Genomic DNA, 18,280 nt, shown 5'->3' on the forward strand with positions numbered 1-18,280 from the left:
TGTGTGTGTGTGTGTGTGTGTGTGTGTGTGTGTGTGTGTGTGTGTGGTGGCTTCCTAGGGGATTTCTGCCTGCATTCCAACCAGCAGGTCCTTCCGGGCACCCTCCCCTCCTTTACAGAGCTTCTTCCCTTCCTGCAGCTCCTTTCAGTCCCTGCTTTCTTGCCCCAAGCCTGGAGTGGCCTGCAAGTGCAGTCCAGCTCACCTCCCACCCCTGAGCACATGGGTCCCTGCCTGGGCTGAAGTCCACACCGGGAGCCCAAGGTGCCCCTGGAAGGCCCCCACCCTGGCCTCCGAGTGGCTCCTCTCCCCAGAGATGTAAATCCGGGCCCCAGAGTGGCCACACAGAACATACATCTTAAACAAACACTTCTCCTTGCTGTTTATCTCCCTGGCCTTTAAACAAACTCTTTCAAAGGTTTCTGCTGATAGGAGAGATTTACTGAAAACCATTCCTTGCTTAAAAGCCCCGGGTTTATGCTGCTGGGGTGGGGGCAGTGGGGCCTTCAGGCCTGGGGTTTCTCTGCCTCCGGACCACATGTTTATCCTCCAGGCCTTGATAGAGGAGCAACACAGACTAATCTTTATGGAAAAGAAAATAATAAAAGCAGGAAAGGGGAGGGGTGGAGGCTGGGGGACATTTGGTTCTTGTCACTGACTCCAAGAGGCTGTGGCAGGTCCGGGTGTGGCAGTGCCCACCACACTGTAGCCCTGCCTGTGGGGGGTGGGGTGAGCTGAGCATCCGGGAGGGGTGGGGCTCCCTTGAACTTTGGACAGAAGGCCCTTGGGCAGGTGAGCCTCTTCTCCAGCTTCCAGAGGCCAGAGTGGGCCTCTCCCTGCTGGATGGGGGGTGGAGGGAGGGCAGCAGTCACATGATCATGTCTATTCCTGCATCAACCAACACTCAGAAGGCACCTAGCCTGTGCCAGGACCTGGGGGTGGAGAGAGGAATAGTTGTTAACATTTACTTCAGCATTTCTGTGGGCCTGGTACTGTTGTAAATCACTTACATGAATCAACTCATATAACGGCCCCAGAAGTTAACTATCTCGGTTTTGCATATGGGGAAACCAAGTCACAGAAAGATTACTGGCCATACTCCAGAGGTTTTGGTTTAACTGGGATGCAGGCTGGGCATTGGATTCCCGGATGCATCCTAAGTGGGAAACTATTGCTGTAGAGATTGACATTCCCATTTCCCACCCACTCCCCACTTGTTCTCCCAATAATACAGTATCTCATCCATTTCAAGGTGTCTCACAATTCATTGACAGCAGTATTTCTTTCTTAGTGGATCATAAAATAATGGTGCATCTTACACATAAAATAATGGTGCATCTTCAACAAAATATAGCAATAGACAACTAACCTCTACCAACTGTGGGGCCTGGGCTGGATGATTTGCATCCATTATCTCATTTAATCCACCTCCCAAAGCTTCAAGATAGGTCACAGGAGCACCTCTGATGAGAAAACTGAGGCACCAAGAACTCAATAACCTGCCCAAGATCACCCAGCTGGTGGAAGGTGGAGGCAGGATTTGAATCCACAATTAAATGGCCTAGTATTTATCCCTGACCCTTACAGAGCGCCTTATATGTTTCAAACTGTCTTCCCACCTGTTTTGTCCATTGAGGAAGACACTGAAATCCAGAAAGGTTAAGTGACCTGCTCTAAGTTACACATCTGACTTCTCAAACTGTAACTGTGGGAGAACCATGGAAAGTGGGTTTTGTTGTTGTTGTTGTTGTTTGCTTGTTTTAAGCCTACCTGGGCTTTTATAGCTAGAAGCCACTCCTAAGAGAACATGATCAGGAAAGTGGGCCAGGGCAGGGGCCCCTGAGAGTGTGGGCCATCCTGGGGTCTTGGGTGCTGAAAGTTGGAGCCAAGGCCTGTGGTGGGACCTCCCAAGGACGGAGGACCTGAGCAGGGGCAGATGTCATTGCAAAGACTCCACTGACTTCCGTCTCTGTTTTGTTTGTGAAGCGAAGTTACTGCAGTGGCAGGTGGGGAGACAGCAGAAGGCCGGGTAGGAATTTCCAGTCCTTCCCTGGGCCCATAGCTCAGGCCGGAAACCACTCCCTTCCTCCATGTTTACATGCAGCAGGCCACACCCCTCGAGATGGCACAGACTGACACCCCCTTCCGGTCCCCCTGCTCCAGGCCAAATACTTTTTCACTCACTTTAAAGCACCTTTCAGCACTTGGGCCCTGAGCTGGGGAGCATTTCCAGGGAGGAAAGAAGGGAGAGGGAGGGTATGAGGAGGAGGCTGGGGATGGGTTGAGGGAAGGTGGGGAGCTGCGGGTAGTTGAGACTAGGATGAAGTTATGTGGGTGATTGTCTTGCACCCATCATCTTTCTTTTTGTATTATTCTTTCCTTATATAGTGACATCCAGTTTCCAAAACCTTTCCTTCCTCCTAGCAACTCTTGCCCTAAGATACTTAATTCACACCAAGGTAAACATGACTGATAACAGTTTCCAAAGTGATCCTTTCAAGAGCATTTTGGCAGTGGCCTCTTTATTTGTTCATTCATTCTTTGATTTGCTGAACAATTTCCTTTGGCATTCCTAGAGACCCTCCATCCTATCTTGAAGCCTTAGCTGGGACACCTCTAAGCTGTTTGGTGGGCTGCTGTCCAAACTCTGAGCTTTGTGGGTAATGACACCCACACCTCTGACAGCATGTAGGTATATTGGCAGCAACCCAAGCTGTCCTTTTTGCACCTTCAATGGAAGGAAAGGTAATTTCTCCTCATGAAAAAAGATTGGGAGACTTTGCCTAAATGAAAAGGGAGGTGCTTTAATGATAGATCTCCAGGCATCAAATCCATCAGTCCCTCTCAGTCTGGTCATGGGTTGAGCTCCCCGGGCAGCTGAGCAGAAGCCCATCCAGGACATCAGAACTTGGGGTAGAATTTCCACTCCGCTGGCCCTCAGGGCTCTGCGTAGATTTCTCTCTCTGTTCTTCTTGGCAGGGAAGTGGTTGATAATGAGGAAGACCCTGAGCTCAGAGCTGGAAGATATCCAGGGAATCATCTACCCAGTAGTTTGCAGAGGACAGAATGACTCAAAAGTATACCGAAATCCAAAATATAAAACAGCTAAGAGTTATAGCTCCAGTTGAAGGCAAAGGTCTAGACCCTGCCTCCTCTGCTCTCCCACTTGGCCCATAAGTGGTCCAAAGCTTTCCTGTGGACCTCGAAAGCTCAGGAGAACACGAATAGAATCTGCTAAGCCAGTCTAGTGATCCATTTTATAGACAAAGAAACTGAGTCAGAGCATGATGGGATGGATGAGAGTCCTTAGGGCCCTCCACCCTCCCACGATCGCTTCTGGTTCATGTTCATTCCCTGGACTCATAATGTATCCTTCTTTCTAACTTGACCTGCACAATTCTACAGACTCTTCAGGCTCAGCTCAAATGTCACCTCCACCATGGAGTGTTCCTCAATTCTCTCCTCCAGTTCTGGCCCTACTCCCACCCAGTTTGGTGTTCCCGGAGCTTACTGCTTTTGCATCTTAAGTTCAATCTCTCATTTCTGCTCATTTGAAGCAGCTCTTTCTCCGTTGTCAGGCTGTTGGTCTCCTCAAGGTCAGGAGCTTTTCAAAAAATCCCAAGCCTCCAGCCCATGAGTAGGTATGTGATCACAGTGAGGCTGCTGACATGTTTTCTTGGGTGATGGTGAGATGCTTTGCCCACTGGGGTCAGGGTCACCCTACTGGACGGCCCTAGTTCTCATCAATTTGGTGGGGAGGGCATTGACTTTGATTAAACAGTTACTTGGATACCTGAGGTAGGGCAGGGAAGTGGGTACAGAACCTTCAGAGCCTGGGGAGGAGGAATCCTTCTGCTCTAAGCTGTCCACTCGCTCCATCCTCAAGAAGATGGAGAGCAGAAACGGGTGGGGGAAGAGAGCTGGGCCCCGCATACTTCCCACCATCACTGATTTCCCCCTTCTCTGGCATTTTAAGAGCTCAGACTCAAACCCTTCAAGGGCTTTTGAAACAATTAGATTAGAAAGTACCCAGTGCTCGGTCTAATTGCTTAAAAGCCACTTGAGGCTCCAACTGACCCAGAGTAAAGCCTGGGGGGTGGGCAGCGGGGAGGGGAGACCCGAGACACTCTGTCGCCCTGTTTCCCAGGCCTTTCTGGACAACCAAGCCCCATGTGAGTGATGGTGCCAAATAGGGGCCTTCAATTGTCCCCGGGGGGCAGAGCCACCATACTCTTCCTGCCCCTTTCCCAGCCCTTGCCCCCAGGGAACCGCTCACATCTAACCTTTCTCTAAGATACCTTCTTATGCAAATTTCAGCATTCCTAGGGGTGATTGGAGCACTTATGTCCAGAACCAATTTTCAGTGTCAGAAAGTGGACTGAGCCAGTGTAAAGAGGCCCAGAAGTATCAGGAGACAAGCCTTGGTGTGTCCAACTCAAGATGATGGTTTGCTTCTGGGATATTCTGAGATGGGGGATTTTGCAATCTCTAAGTCAGTTCCATTTCTCCATGCTTTCCTGATTACTCTTCTCCCAAGTTCTTTTAAATACACACACACACACACACACACACACACACACACACACACATACATATACATTTATTTATTTTGTTTGAGACAGGGTCTCGCTCTGTCATCCAGGCTGGAGAGCAGTGGCATGATTATGGCACACTGTAACCTTGACCTCCCAGATTTCAACTGATCCTCCTGCCTGAGCCTCCCCAGTAGCTGGGACTACAGGAGTGTGCCATCACATCCAGCTAATTTTTAAATTTTTCATAGAGATGGGGGTCTTACTATATTGCCCAGACTGGTCTCAAACTCCTAGCCTCAAGTGATTCTCCTGTGTTGGCTTCCCAAAGTGCTGGGATTATAGGCATGAGCCACCATGCCCAGCTTTAAATATAGTTGCTGCATAAAATTCTTCTCTCTGGCTTAAGATCTTGCAATGGCTCCATGTTAGATAGGAGCCATTGCAATGTTAAGCTACAGAGAAGTTCCCCCAGCCTTCCAGCCCCTCTGTAGTTTGCTCCCACCTCACCTTTCCAGGTCCATTTACCCTGTGTGCCCTCAGCTCAAGCCCACTGTGGTGCCTTTTCACAGGTCATGCTCTTGGCCTCCATTCTTTCACCATCTGAATGAAGTCATATGTTTATGTGCCCAGCAACAGGCCAAGCAGAGGGGACACTGAGATGAATGAGCCACAGGCCCTGCTCTCAGGGGGACACATTCTAGCTGGGGCATGAAAACATAAACAGAAGATTCCTTTGCCAAATTCTTCTTGAGCACCTCTATGTGTCAGACCTGAGGACACTGAGGTGGACAAAACAGATAAAGTCCCCACTCTTGTGGAGCTTAGATGGTTGAGGAGAAACAGACAGAAACACGTAAGCAAAGAGATATACAATCTGCCATGGGGAGATTAATGTGTGAAGGAAAACAAAGTAGGGGGGAAGAGGAGGACCTTGGAGGTGAGGATATTTGAGCAGAAACCTGAATAAAGGGAAGGAACTGCTTGTGCAATGGTCCTAAGGCAGGAATGCGTTTGAGTTTAACAAGGAGCAAGGAAAGAGACCAGTGTGATTGGAGAAGAGTGAGGGAGGGAAGGAGGAAGGGAGAAGAGTAGAGGGAGCAGGGGGCAAATCATGAAGGATGCTATAGTCCCGGCAGGCCTTTGGATCCTATAGTGAGATGAGAGCCACTAGGGATATTGAGCAGGGGGTGATGTCAGTAAACACATGTCTTTTTTTTTTTTTTTTTTTTTTTTTTGAGACAGAGTTTTGCTTTTGTTGCCCAGGCTGGAGTGCAGTGGCGTGATCTTGGCTCACTACAACTTCTGCCTCCCGGGTTCAGGTGATTCTCCTGCCTCAGCCTCCCTAGTAGCTGGGATTACAGGCACGTGCCACCATGCCTGGCTAATTTTATATCTTTAGCAGAGATGGGTTTTCACCATGTTGGTCAGGCTCGTCTCGAACTCCTAACCTCAGGTGATCCGCCTGCCTCGGCCTCCCAAAGTGCTGGGATTACAAGTGTGAGCCACCGTGCCCAGCCCAAACACATGTGTTTTTTTCTTGAGATGGAGTTTCGCTCTTGTTGCCCCGGCTGGAGTGCAATGGTGCGATCTTGGCTCACCGCAACCTCTGCCTCCCGGGTTCAAGCGATTCTCCTGCCTCAGCCTCCCGAGTAGCTGCGATTACAGGCATGCACCACCACCCTGGCTAACTTTGTATTTTTAGTAGAGATGGGGTTTCTCCATGTTGGTTAGGCTGGTCTTGAACTCCCGACCTCAGGTGATCCACCTGCCTCGGCCTCCTAAAGTGTTGGGATTACAGGCGTGAGCCACCACGCTCGGCCAAACACATGTCTTAAAAGGCTCACTTTGGCTGCTGGTGGAGGACAGCCTGGAGGAAGGGGCAAGAGTGGAAGCAGGGAGAATAATTTGGGAGCCACTGCAATAGTCCAGGCAAGAGATGGCAATGGTCGGGGTATTGGGAAGTGGTTAAATTAGTGATAGTTATAATAGAGTGTAGATACTAGTATGAGAGCACAAGCCGGGGACTCCCTGCCAGACCTGGAGGCAGGAGTGGGTTGTTGACAACAAAGGATTGCTGCAGTTTTGACCATGAAGCCAAATCTTCAAGAAGAAGGAATTCGTAGAGACAGGAGGTGAGAAAGTGGGGCAGAGGAGCAGCACACACTGCAGTGTGTACTTCATGTCTTTCAGGGACCTGGGGGCAGCGTAGATAGGCCAGAGCATCATTTAGAGGCAGGGAGTAGGGCAGGCTGAGGCTGGAGGGCTTGAGAGGGGCTGGACACCAAGGTCAATGGCCAAGTTGAATTTGGGTCTTCTGTATGCAGCAGGGAGCCACAGAAGAGTGTTAAGCGTGGCTGCATCGTGATCCAGTTTGTGTTCAGAAAAGATCACTGGCTGTGGAGGGGTGGGCGAAGGACTGGGGCCTAGAGGACCAGTTAGGAAGCTGTTGTGGTAACATGGTGATAGATGAGAGTGGCCTGGACTAGAAGGGCTGTGATGGGGCTTGGAGAACTGTTTAGAAAGGAAAGTTGCCAAGATGTTCAGAGTTGGCTGATCAGACAAAGGGATTAGAAAGCAGAAGGAATAAAGAGTGACCCACCTTCAGCTCCAGTGCCTTTAGACAAGGGGCCCTATACTTAGAGCCTTCCTTTGGCCCTCCTCACAGTGTAGGAGTCTGTCCAGAAGGAGGGAGCCACCCCGACTCCTGAACCATGCTCCAGATGCCCAGCGCCCTAGAAATCCCCGCCCTAAGGACCTGTACCCTGCATCCAGGCCCTCTGCAGGTCACCTCCCCAGGTCCAACCTCCAGAGGGTAGCCTGTGTCTTGGCTGTGAGTTGAGTGTGGGGCATGTGGTCAGCAGTTTCGTGTGCAGATTGGAGTATCCACACACGTGCTCTTGAAGCCCTAGTTTAAGGTGAAGGTGGGATGGGAAGAGAAGAGGCAGGCTAAGGGCAGGGCTCGGGGAGAGCAGAGGGAGTTTCTCCCTGTGCGGTGTCCCTGTGCAGAACTCCAATAAGCCTGAGAACTCTAAATTCAAATCTGGCCTTCCAGGTCTTTAGAAGGTGTATGTGTCAGCCTAGGAGAATAGAACATATTTTATTAAATAGTTTGTTAACTTGATTTTTAACTTTTAAATATTTAGACATATGGAATGTGGGCCTCCATTTGTACTTTCGCTTGGTCTAAGAGGGGTGAGTGGAAAACTCCCGAGGGCCCGGATTATGTCTTCTTTGTCTTGTTCACCCTCCCCCATCTCCCCAACCTTGGGCCCCTGGACCTTGGTAATTTCCATCAAACTGGAAAGAGAATCAGATCCCAGCCTGACAGTGAGAAATGTAGACTTGATGAGACCCCAGGAGGGAAAAGGTTGATCAGGCAACTGACTGCAGAGGGCTTTGGAGGTGTGGCCAACGGCTGGCGAGGAAGCTGACCCAGTGTCCAGGGGTTTAAGAGCAGGCAGACCGCCTGGGTTCAAAGCCCGGTTCTGCTCTTTAGGACTGTGTGGCCCCAGCAGGTTACTAGCTCCTGGTGCATCGGCCGCCTTCTTGTAAGACAGGATAACAATAATAATCCCTAATGACCTCAACCGCCTAGTTTACTGGGGGAAGATGTAGTGCTTGGCATGTAGTGAGTTCTATGAAAGTTTGTTATGTGAAATGACCCCTTGGAAGGAACTTTTAAGCCCAGCTAAGGGGCAGCTCCTGGCAAATCAGAAAAGGAGACATTGGTTTTGGTGCCAGACTTTTCTCCTCCCACTTTCAAGATCCCCCATAGCAGATGGGGGCTCAGTGATCAAGCTATTCCCCCTCCTCCACCAGGGCTATCTGTGGCCTGGGGTAACTCCCTCTGTCCTCTGTGTCTTTAAGCTCCACCAGCTCCATCCTCTCGTTCCCTGGGGACTTTGCCACGCAACCCACTTGCTAATCCCGGAGGACCTCATTCACAGGAAGATATCAGTGGGCCCAGTGCTGTGCTGAGTGCCCCAACAGGTTATCTCATTCAATCCTTTTTTTTTTTTTCCATCAGGGAAGTTGAGACAAATTGTTCACTTCTTTTAATAATCCTCTGAGCACTGTTCCAGATATTCTTATCCCTATTTCCCAGAGGAGACCAGAGCAGAGAGAGGTTAAGTATTTCAGTATTTCTCAGCCACAGATCTTGGACTAGAATCCAAGACTGTGTGGCTCCAGAGTCCACTCTTGACTTCGATGAGTCCTGACTTAGTCAGAACTAGTGGGACACTCCTGCTTAGGAAAGAGGTGGGACTTTCTGGAGCCAAGGCCATGTCCCACAGGAGGCACTTTGATGGGACGGTAGACACTGAGGCAGGCTGACGGTGGGTTGACGTTCTGGTTTGTTGGGGAGAGGAAGTTCTTTTGGTTTCCTTCAGATTATAGCTAAGGGCCTTCCAGGCAACCAACCAACCAACCAACCAACCAACCATCAACCCTTTCTTTTCAAGGGACATGACTATGGGTGGGTCTGGAAAGACAGGTGCTTTGTGTGTTGAAAATCCTGAGGCAGAGAGCTCTGTTTGGCAGTGAGTGTTCCAGACGGAGGGGATTCTATAGGGACAAGGAACTCCCCCTTCCGCACTCTAGCCCTGTCTCAGCCCTACAGCCTGTCCCTACCTGGGGGCTGTGGAAGCAAGCTGATAACATGGACCCTCTGAAAGCTGCCAGCCTTGGGGATCAAATGCCTGTGAAATAACACTCAGGCATCACATGCTTGTTGAGTGGAGACAGAGATGCCGCGTTCTGGTCCTTGCTCTCTAGAGCTTCCAGTTTCCTAGCAGGATGGGCACACACTCTGGGGAAACTATCCCATGGAAAGAGTGTCGGAGAGCCTGGCCCTGTGGCCCTGACGAGAACTCTGTGTGACTTGGACAAGTCACTCACCCTCTCTGATCTTGGTTTATCACCTGTGAAATGAGACAGTTAGAATTGATCACTGGGTTAAACCTTGTTTTTCCTCTTAAAATTAGCTCTAATGAAATCTGACACAGAACTCTGCTATAAAAAGTAGAGCCACTCTGCTTGTGAGAGGCGGGAGCCAACCTTCTCTGGTTTCTTCCTCTTCTTTCAGGATGATCCCCAAGGGCGGCTCTCAGTGTCTTTCAGTGAAGGCATGAACCTCAGGGAACAGCTCAGGAATGGCCTCACAGAGGCAGTCCACGTGGGCTGCAAGGCTAGAAGGACTTTGATGAGTGAAGGTGTAGGGAGGGCACACTGGGCAGGAGACACTGTGTGAGAAAAGATGCAGACAGGGAAGGAGCCAGCCTGGCTGGGGGTGGGAAGTGCTGGAGGAGAGGAAGCGCAAAGAACCCAAGAAGGGGTCCTCAGGGGATGCCCACAGGAACTTCACAGGAGCACCAAGGGGCAAAATGATATTTACAACTGGGAACTCAAGTCCAGGCTCCTTCCTACAGAGATGGGTGGTGTGTATACCCTGCTGTGAGGGGAGGGAAAGAACCAGCATTAGGGAAATGATACAGTGTCCACTTTGGAGGGTTGCTTTAAGGGTGAAATTAGTGAAGATAACTAATTTCACTAGATAGATAAATTAGTGAAGATCTGTCTCAGGACAGAAGGAATGCTACATAGGCATTTGTTAAATACGGTCAGACCAGAGTGGACCCTGAGCTTGCCAAAGGTCTGCATCCCTCCTGGCCTTGGGCCCAGTGCTAGTGCTGATAGCTTAGAATTTCAGCAGCTTCTACGCTCAACAGTTACGGTGATTATGAGATGTATGTGTATGTGTGTGTTGAGGGGATGTGGCTGCAGGTGTCTTTCAGCCACCTTCTAACATGCATGCTAGTGTGTGCACATACACACACACACACACGCTCAGTCTTTTCTCTAGAGCTGGTGCACTCCTCACCACCCCCACCTCTTCATCCTCCGAATCCCCACCCCATCCCCTTTGCTTCAAGTCCATACCTTGCTCGGCCTTCTTCCTCCCCTCTTTCTGAGTCCCTGGTCCTCCCACCCACCATAAATCTGTAACTCAGGAGTGTGTGTGTAGGGGGGAGGGGGTGGAAAAGCAGCAAACCAAACCAACCCCAGCTAATGAAAACGGCGATAAATCTCTGTCTATCAGGTTTGTTGTGAGCACAAACATTGCCAAACAAGGGCCCAGATGGCCTGCAGGCCCTCCTCCCTACGGTCTGCAGAGCTTTAAATGGAAACGGTTGCTTTATACATCTATTTACTACTTGGAAATGGGGGATGATTGAGACCAGGGGTGCCTGGCCAGGAAATGGGGTGCAGACCAGGTGTGAGCTCTCTGCCCTCCATGCCTGAGCAGGACTGCTGTCTAGTCCCCAGCCTCCACCATTTCTGTTCCTGGTGAGCCCTCTCTAACACAGGCCTTCGGGCTGGAGTGGGGAAGGGGCCACCTTGCTGGCTGACATTCTGGTCTCCACAGCCTGGCCTCAACCTGCTCCAAGACACATTCCTGGCTAGCTGGACCCAATTCCTCACTGTTATTTTCAAAGTTCTTCATTTTTGCCTAGAACTTTCCCTGTTTTCCATACGGCCTGCCCTGGATGGGTAGAAGTGGAAGCCTATCTTGTCCTTCAAGGCCAAGCCAAACCCCACCTCCTCTAGGAAGTCTCCCCATCCCTAGTCCTCTCTGGGCTCTATTCCTGTAGCATCAGCCACAGACAGCCTAGGCAGTCTTTACAAGACACCTACTTGGGAGGTGGATAGGTCTAGGTACACAGCCAGGCTTTTTAGCTAAGGGACCTTGGCAGGTTAATCTCTCAGCCTCAGTTTCTTACTCTCTGTAATAGGTATAATTATGATGCCTACTTCTCACCTGCCAAATAAAAAATAAACAAAAATAAATAAATGAAGCAAGTGTAGAATGTGCTTAGCAAAGTGAGGAGCATAGTGTTAGAGCTTTGGACATGTCAGCCTTTATTATTGATGCCACCCAGTCATGACTGGGAATGATTCTTCTCTGTGCCTCGTCTTTTCACAGAGATGTGTGTGTGTGTGTGTGTGTGTGTGTGTCTGCACGTGTGTCTCTGCATGTCCTACTTTGGTTTCCCCTGAAATCAGACCCTGAGACTTGTGTGCAGGTAGTTTACTGAGGAGGTGATCACTGGAGGCTGGAGGGAGGGAACGGGGAAGTGATATAGGGATGGCATAGGAGAAAAGCCAGTGAAGAGTGGTTAATGATTGACTTTCATTGGGGGCAATGGGGGCTCACTGAGGAATCATGAGAACACACCATGGAATTGTCCCACGGAGTCCCAAGGCAGCCAGGTTGCTCATCCACTCATTCTTATATCTTATTAATAACTTGAGGGTTGCCCCTGCAGTGTTAAATCCCAGCTGTCCTGCAGGCTGAGTAAAGCTCCCTTGGCCCCTGCACTGGAGAAACCCTGCAGGTGAGAAGCAGAAAGGCTGCTTAGGGTGGACAATTCCTGGGCTTGCTGACACCTTCCCATCACAGTGGCAGATGAGTGGAGAAGTGGGCTAGAGGACATGGGGTGAGGCACGAACAGCATCCTCTGCCGAATCATCACTTTTCAAGCCCTGACAGCCTCCAGCATGGCATTTTGCACACAGTAGGCACACTGTAAGTATTTGTGGACCAAAAGGAGGCTTGACATTAGAGCTAGGAAAACCTGGACTCTCCCTATTGTTCAGTTTTTAATTCATTGTGTGATGCTAAGCAAGACATAGGACAACTCTGGACCACATATTCTATAAAATTGAGACCTTTCTACCTTCTCTGCTTATGCCATAGCCGGGCTGGAACAAGCTGGAATGACATTTGGGGAATGCTCAGAACAGGTAAGAAGTGGCTGTGATGATGATGATGATGATGATGTGTGTAGGGGAGGGAAAGGTTCCCCTATCTAGGCATGATCCAACCAAGAAGTACCTAGTTATGTTATTCACTCTGTGGTCAAAGCACAAAGGTGTGTTCCCCTGGCACTAGCGGGATGACTTCTGCCTCCTCCTATTCCAAGACAACCCCAAAGGTAAAACATGGAAAAAGAAAAGGCCATGGGGGTAAGATCTGCTGACTCCTCAGTGAAAAGGATCCCACATTTCTCTGCCTACCAGGGATGGCCTGTGGTTCCTTTTACCGAGGTCAGTAGTGGGTTTTACGGATATCTGATGAGTGTAAAAACCATTTTGTACAGTAATTCCAAACTTGGCGGTGGGAGGGGTGGGGGTGGGGGGTCTTGGAATCCCTAGGGAGCCCACGGATAACCCTTAAGACTCCTTAAGTCCCTTAAAAATATAAGTAAGAAATGGCTAGTCATGGTGGCTCACACCTGTAATCCCAGCATTTTGGGAGGCCGAGGTGGGCCAATCACCTGAAGTCAGGAGTTTGAGACCAGCCTGGCCAACATGGTGAAACCCTGTTTCTACTAAAAATACAAAAATTAGCCTGGTATGATGGTGGGCACCTGTAATCCCACCTACTCGGGAGGCTAAGGCACGAGAATCGCTTGAACTCGGGAGGCGGAGGTTGCAGTGAGCCAAGATGGCGCCATTGCACTCCAGTCTGGGAGACAGAGCAAGACTCCATCTCAAAAAAAAAAAATATATATATGTGTGTGTGTGTGTGTGTGTGTGTGTGTGTGTGTGTGTGTGTGGTGTGTGTGTGTGTGTATATATGTAAAAATGGAGTGCTTGAGTAAACGTGTACACATAAGCCACTCTAAGTTGGTGACCTGAAGCTTCCAGCAAATTCTCAAAGGAGTTTGCGATCCAAGAAAAGTAAATTTGCTCTATCCCAAATCTCCCATCTCAAAGGGGAGGACACTGAAGTCCAGAGAGGGTAAGCGACCTGCTGGGTCACACAGTAGAGGCTGGATAGAACCCAAGGTTTCTAACCCTGTGTGGCTTTGTAGGTCTGCCTGGCTGCACAACGAGAAAAGCAGGCTGGTTCATCAGGACGCTGTGCTGAAAGTCCATGGCACATTACAAAGTCTCTACTTGCTCCTGGGGGAAACATCTCAAAGGCATGATATAGTCACTATTTTCTGGGGATGAGGGTGAGCACTGAGCTCTATGTTCACGGAAAACAGAACAAGGAAAAGCTAGGCCAAATGTGGAAAGAAATGGAGCTCTCTGTTACTGAGAAAGAGTGCTGGGGCAGGGAGTGCTCTTAAAACTCAAGTGAAGCTTGGGCAACGTGGCAGGTCTTAGTTTCCAGAGGCAGAGATGGAAATGATAATCATACTTACCTCTCTAAGTTGTGGTGAAGATTAAAGAAGATGATGCAAGTGAAAATGGCTTATAAATAAGAAAGCAGTACACAAATGCTAGTAATGATCTTTACAGCAGTGGCCTGGTAAATACTTGTTTTGCTGCTGAGAATAAATTGTATACCACCTGGATGTCAATTACCCAATTCTGGACAACTGTACCATTGTCCTTCAAGCCCTTGCAGCCCACTGTTGGAGCGAGAGCCCTGGTTTTGAAGTCAAACCTGAATCTGCACCTTAGCTCCACCACCTGTGCACGTGTGTGACTTTGGATAAATCATGTAATTCTCTCAGCCTCGAATTGTCCATCTGCAAAACAGGGACACATGCCTACCTCATGAGGACATAATGAAGATTTGATCAGTTGGTTACAATGAAAATATCTATAATGGTGACTGGCACACAATAGTTACTCAATAAACATTAGCAATTTTGTTCCTGTTCCTCAACAGTTTATAACTTTGGATAGTTTGTTTGCTGCGTAGTTTCTGTCTGTCTAACATTTCTGTCTTCTCCACTAAAATGTAAGCTCTGCAGCACCAGGACATGCCTGTCTTGTTTACCTCTGTGTTTCCCAGGCCGGGCACACAGTGTGCTACAGATATTTGTGAAATGAATGAGTGGAAGTGCAAAAGCACGTTTTTAAAGGATGGGAAGGAACTCTGACAATGTGAGAATGCTCACATTGGATCAGCCCCAAGGGGGACCTGGAGCTGTGCCAAGAGCCCTATTAGGGGTCAAGAGAGTTGGCCTCTGGTCCTAGCTCTGCCGCTTAACTACCGAGCCACCTCCGGGCAATTTGTTGGCCCTCTCTGGCCCTCTGTGTGTTTCCTCCAGAGCGTGGGAGCCCTGAGATTCCAGGGCTTCCCTCTTAGAGGCTGACCTCCAAGGAGCTCTGGCCAGCTGGGAAGTGTGGGATTTCGGGATAGTTCAGGGACTAAATAAAGAGAAAGGAGAAGTGGGAGAGGATAAAGACCGGGAAGGAAGAAAAGTCAACGCGTGGCTGCGGCTCTGGGCAGCTACGGGTGGGGGTAGACTGAGGGCAAAGCACTGAGCTGCTGTGCGCGCCCCCAAGCATGTCTCCGCCGCGGCTGATGCGCCCGAGCCTCCGCCTGCCCCTCCCTTCCTTGAGTGCCTCGCCAGTTCCCGCCGTCACTGACTTTCCGACTTCTTAACTTGTCAGCAAATCCCAGAGTTAAAAATGCACACGCACCCCGGCCAGCCGCCAGCAGGGCCGTCTGGCCGAGGCTCCAGATGTGGGGCCACCGCACGGGCCGCCCGCCCCGCCGCGCAGACTAAACAATTGGCCTTGGCCGTGAGCGCAGCGCAATTCCAGATGCAGCGTCCCTCGCGCCGCGCGCTAATTGGGCCGCGGGCGCGAGGCTCTGTCAGCGCCAGCAAGGCCCTGCCCAGGGCGGCCTTGGCCCGGCGCCCGCCCGCTGGGCTACCTAAGGCGGGGGCAGGGTGGAGAGATGGAGAGGAATGGTTGGGGGAGGAGGGTTGGGGGACGAAAGGGGGAGAGAGAGAAGAGAGGAGAGGAGGAAGAGGAGGAGAGAAGAAGACACAGTGAGACAGGCCACGAGACAGCGTCAGCTCTGAGACAGAGAAACACGAAGGAGGATAGCTTCAGAGACAAAGAGAAAGCCAGAAGCACTGAGCCATATTCAGGTTAAGGAGACAGAGAAGGCAGAGAGGGAGAGAGACCACAGAGAGTTGGAGAAACAGAGGCAGGGCAGACTGACACGGGAACAGAATCAGGAGAGACCAAGATAACGAGAAGGAAACGAACATGGACGCGACCGGGAAGAACGCAAGCGGTGGGAGCACAGGAGACCCGCATGTTTACCACCGGGTCCCTGCTGCCTTATAGGTGTCTAACCCCTTTTGTTTTATAGTATCTCCTCCCTTTACATTCTCACTTTTTATCATTCTTCCTAGACCCGGGCGAAGCCGGGAACTGAGCCCACCCGCGCGGTGATCCATTCCTAGTCTGGCTGGGGGACTGCGTAGAGAAGGAACCTGAGCAGTCGAGATTTCACTCCCAAGCCTGGGCTTGGAGACAGGGGTTCGCCTTGGACGCTGTGGGAGGGTGCGGGATGGGACTCCGTGGGGATTTGCCTAGAGGCAGGGGATGCCCCGAATGACCTCTGTAGGGCCCGTCCCCAGGCAGCCACCTCGGCAGCACCCTCCTTTCCCATGAGCCCTGGGGCCTCTTTAGCTCTAGAGACAGGAGGATGACTCAACAGAGGTTAGTCAAGACCCAGGGCAGGGAAGCCCACCGGGGACCACCCGGGGGAGCCCCCCAGCCTCGCGTTCCGCCCCCGCCGGGAGGCCCGGGCGCCCCGGGGGTGAGCGCGGAGGGCAGTGCGGCGGCCCGGCGGCTCTTGGCGGCCCCTCTCTGACAATCTTTCCTTTGTTTGTTTTCTTAAATCTGGGAGGCCCGAATTCCTGCCGGATTCCGTAGGTTTCACTCAGGAAGGAGGCGCCCCCACCCCCACCCCCTCTCACGTCGGGCCCGGCTGCGGGGGGAATGGCAGGTTCTTCCCGGAGGCCAGCGGCGCGCAGCCCCACGGCCCGGGCAGGGCGAGCGGGCGCCGGGCGCGGCGGAGAGTCCCGGGCGCCCTGCCCGCGCGCGCCACCACGCAGCCCCGCCGGAGGGCCGCGGGCAACCTCGGCAGAGAAAATTAAAAGAAAAAAAAAAAAAAAAAAGAAAATCAAACCAGGAGCGCTTTAAAAGACACAGAGTAGCCCTCCCCCCACTCAGCTTCATTCCACACCCCATCCACCTCTCACACTCCCCCACCCCTTTTTTATTTTGGTCTCCAAACTTGAGCCTCATTAATTTCCAAAAAAAATTTCCCCCAATAAAAGGCAAACATGGAAAGAAAAACAAACTATTAGAAAATAGAGGAGGGAGGAAATGTTATTTAAAAGGTTAGCAGACCGCATCATTTTCCAATGATATTATATACTCCCAGCAGTATCCAAAATATATATGGGCCCTGGGCCAAGAATGTAAAAAAACTTTTTTTTGAAAAAACCCTTACTTAGACACAACATCTGGACCGGAGAGCGAACAAACCCCCCATTTATCACACTTAATCCTCCAATGAAGCAATCGACAGTTGACTTCTGTTTTGCTAATTTAGTTGCTTTCAAGCGCCGGCCCAGTCCAGACCGGGAATTAAGTGTCACTTGCGGAGGGCCTGCCCTGCCCCCGCCCGTCTTTGCTCCCTCCCGCGCCCAGGCTCTCGGATAGGGAAAAAAGGCCATTAATGAAGAAAGAAACTTTTTACGAATTCCCTTTACCCCCACCCACTCGGGTCAGTGAAAACCTCCACTGTGACCTAGCTCTGTCCCCTCGCCCAGTATCCGACACCCACTTCCTTGGTAGCCACGCCCTCACCCGCCAGCTGCCTCCCCCCAAGACTCGGTGGAGCAACTCATCAGCCGGCACAAACTCCTGCAGCTTCAGGAGGTCACCCAGCTCACCGCCTTCTCCGCGGGTTGGCTAGGTGCTGCCATCCTCGTACCTGGCACTGCCTGGTGGCCTGGCAGCTTGACTCTTAGGCCTGGAGAGGGCAGGGGAGGGTCGTGGTGCTTGGTGGTAGGTAGCGTCCATTCCCCCCGGAAGTGGATGAGAGGCAGCAGCTCCCGAGGTGGAGGCCCTTGGCCAGCAGTGTCCGGAGACAATGGGATCTTGTGAGATTGCAAGCGGGAGAGAGAATAAATCACCGAAAGTGTATCACTTGAGGATTAGTCAATAAATCCCTGGGACCCTGGCCCAGTGGGGCTGGTGCCAGAGGCAGAGCTGGCCCCAAGTGCAGACTTCCTTCCTCAGCAACCTTCCCTTCCCTTCCCAGAGGCCTCCTGGGTCTCTCTCTCCTCACCTCTCTCTGTCCATCTCCATGGCTCCTCTCCTAAACTTTGGAGACCAAGGCACAGCCTTTTGTCCTACCTCTACCTCTTGCTGGGAAAAGTTTTACTAGGGAGCGGACGTTTGAAGGTGTCCTCAGGCACCTGCAAGCAGAAGAGGCTGGAGAATGTGTCCCAACTCCAGCCTGCCTGCTCCTGTTCACTCTGATCCAGCCCACCCCCCAGTTCCCAGCTCCAAGCCCTGGCAGAGTCCACAGGAACAGCCTGCACTCCTAAAAGAGGCCCCCAGTACCCTGAACCCCAGGCCTCTGCAGACTCTCATGGTGGTCTGGCTGGGCCTCAAACTTCTTGAGGAGGGGCCCTGAGTTCTGGCCACAATCCAAATGCAGTCTCAAACCTCCTGAGTCCATCCCCCAGGCCCATGGAAGCCTCATATCTGGAGCACTCTCCATACTCACTCCAAAGGGCACTTACGAGTACTTAGTATATTCCAGGCAGTGTGCTAGACTCAGGACATTTGGAGACTAATAAAACTCTCTTCCTGCCCCTCCCGTGGGCCTAAGCCTCTACTGGGCTTTATTTTCTGTTCATATGGGGATACTATATTACCCAGCTATATTCTTTCCATAACCAGTC

General features: G+C 51.1%; 1 long non-coding RNA gene across 1 annotated transcript; it reads right to left on the reverse strand.

Moving 5' to 3' along the window:
- Positions 1-17,823, reverse strand: LOC106997938 (uncharacterized). Its single transcript, XR_001444249.3, has 3 exons — positions 17,659-17,823; positions 17,302-17,467; positions 1-929 (listed from the first exon to the last, which is right to left on the reverse strand). It is a non-coding gene; the product is annotated as an uncharacterized LOC106997938 (long non-coding RNA).
- Positions 17,824-18,280: the final 457 nt, after the last annotated feature.

The sequence above is a fragment of the Macaca mulatta genome, chromosome 4, assembly GCF_049350105.2.
Source record: "Macaca mulatta isolate MMU2019108-1 chromosome 4, T2T-MMU8v2.0, whole genome shotgun sequence".
NCBI lineage: Eukaryota > Metazoa > Chordata > Mammalia > Primates > Cercopithecidae > Macaca > Macaca mulatta.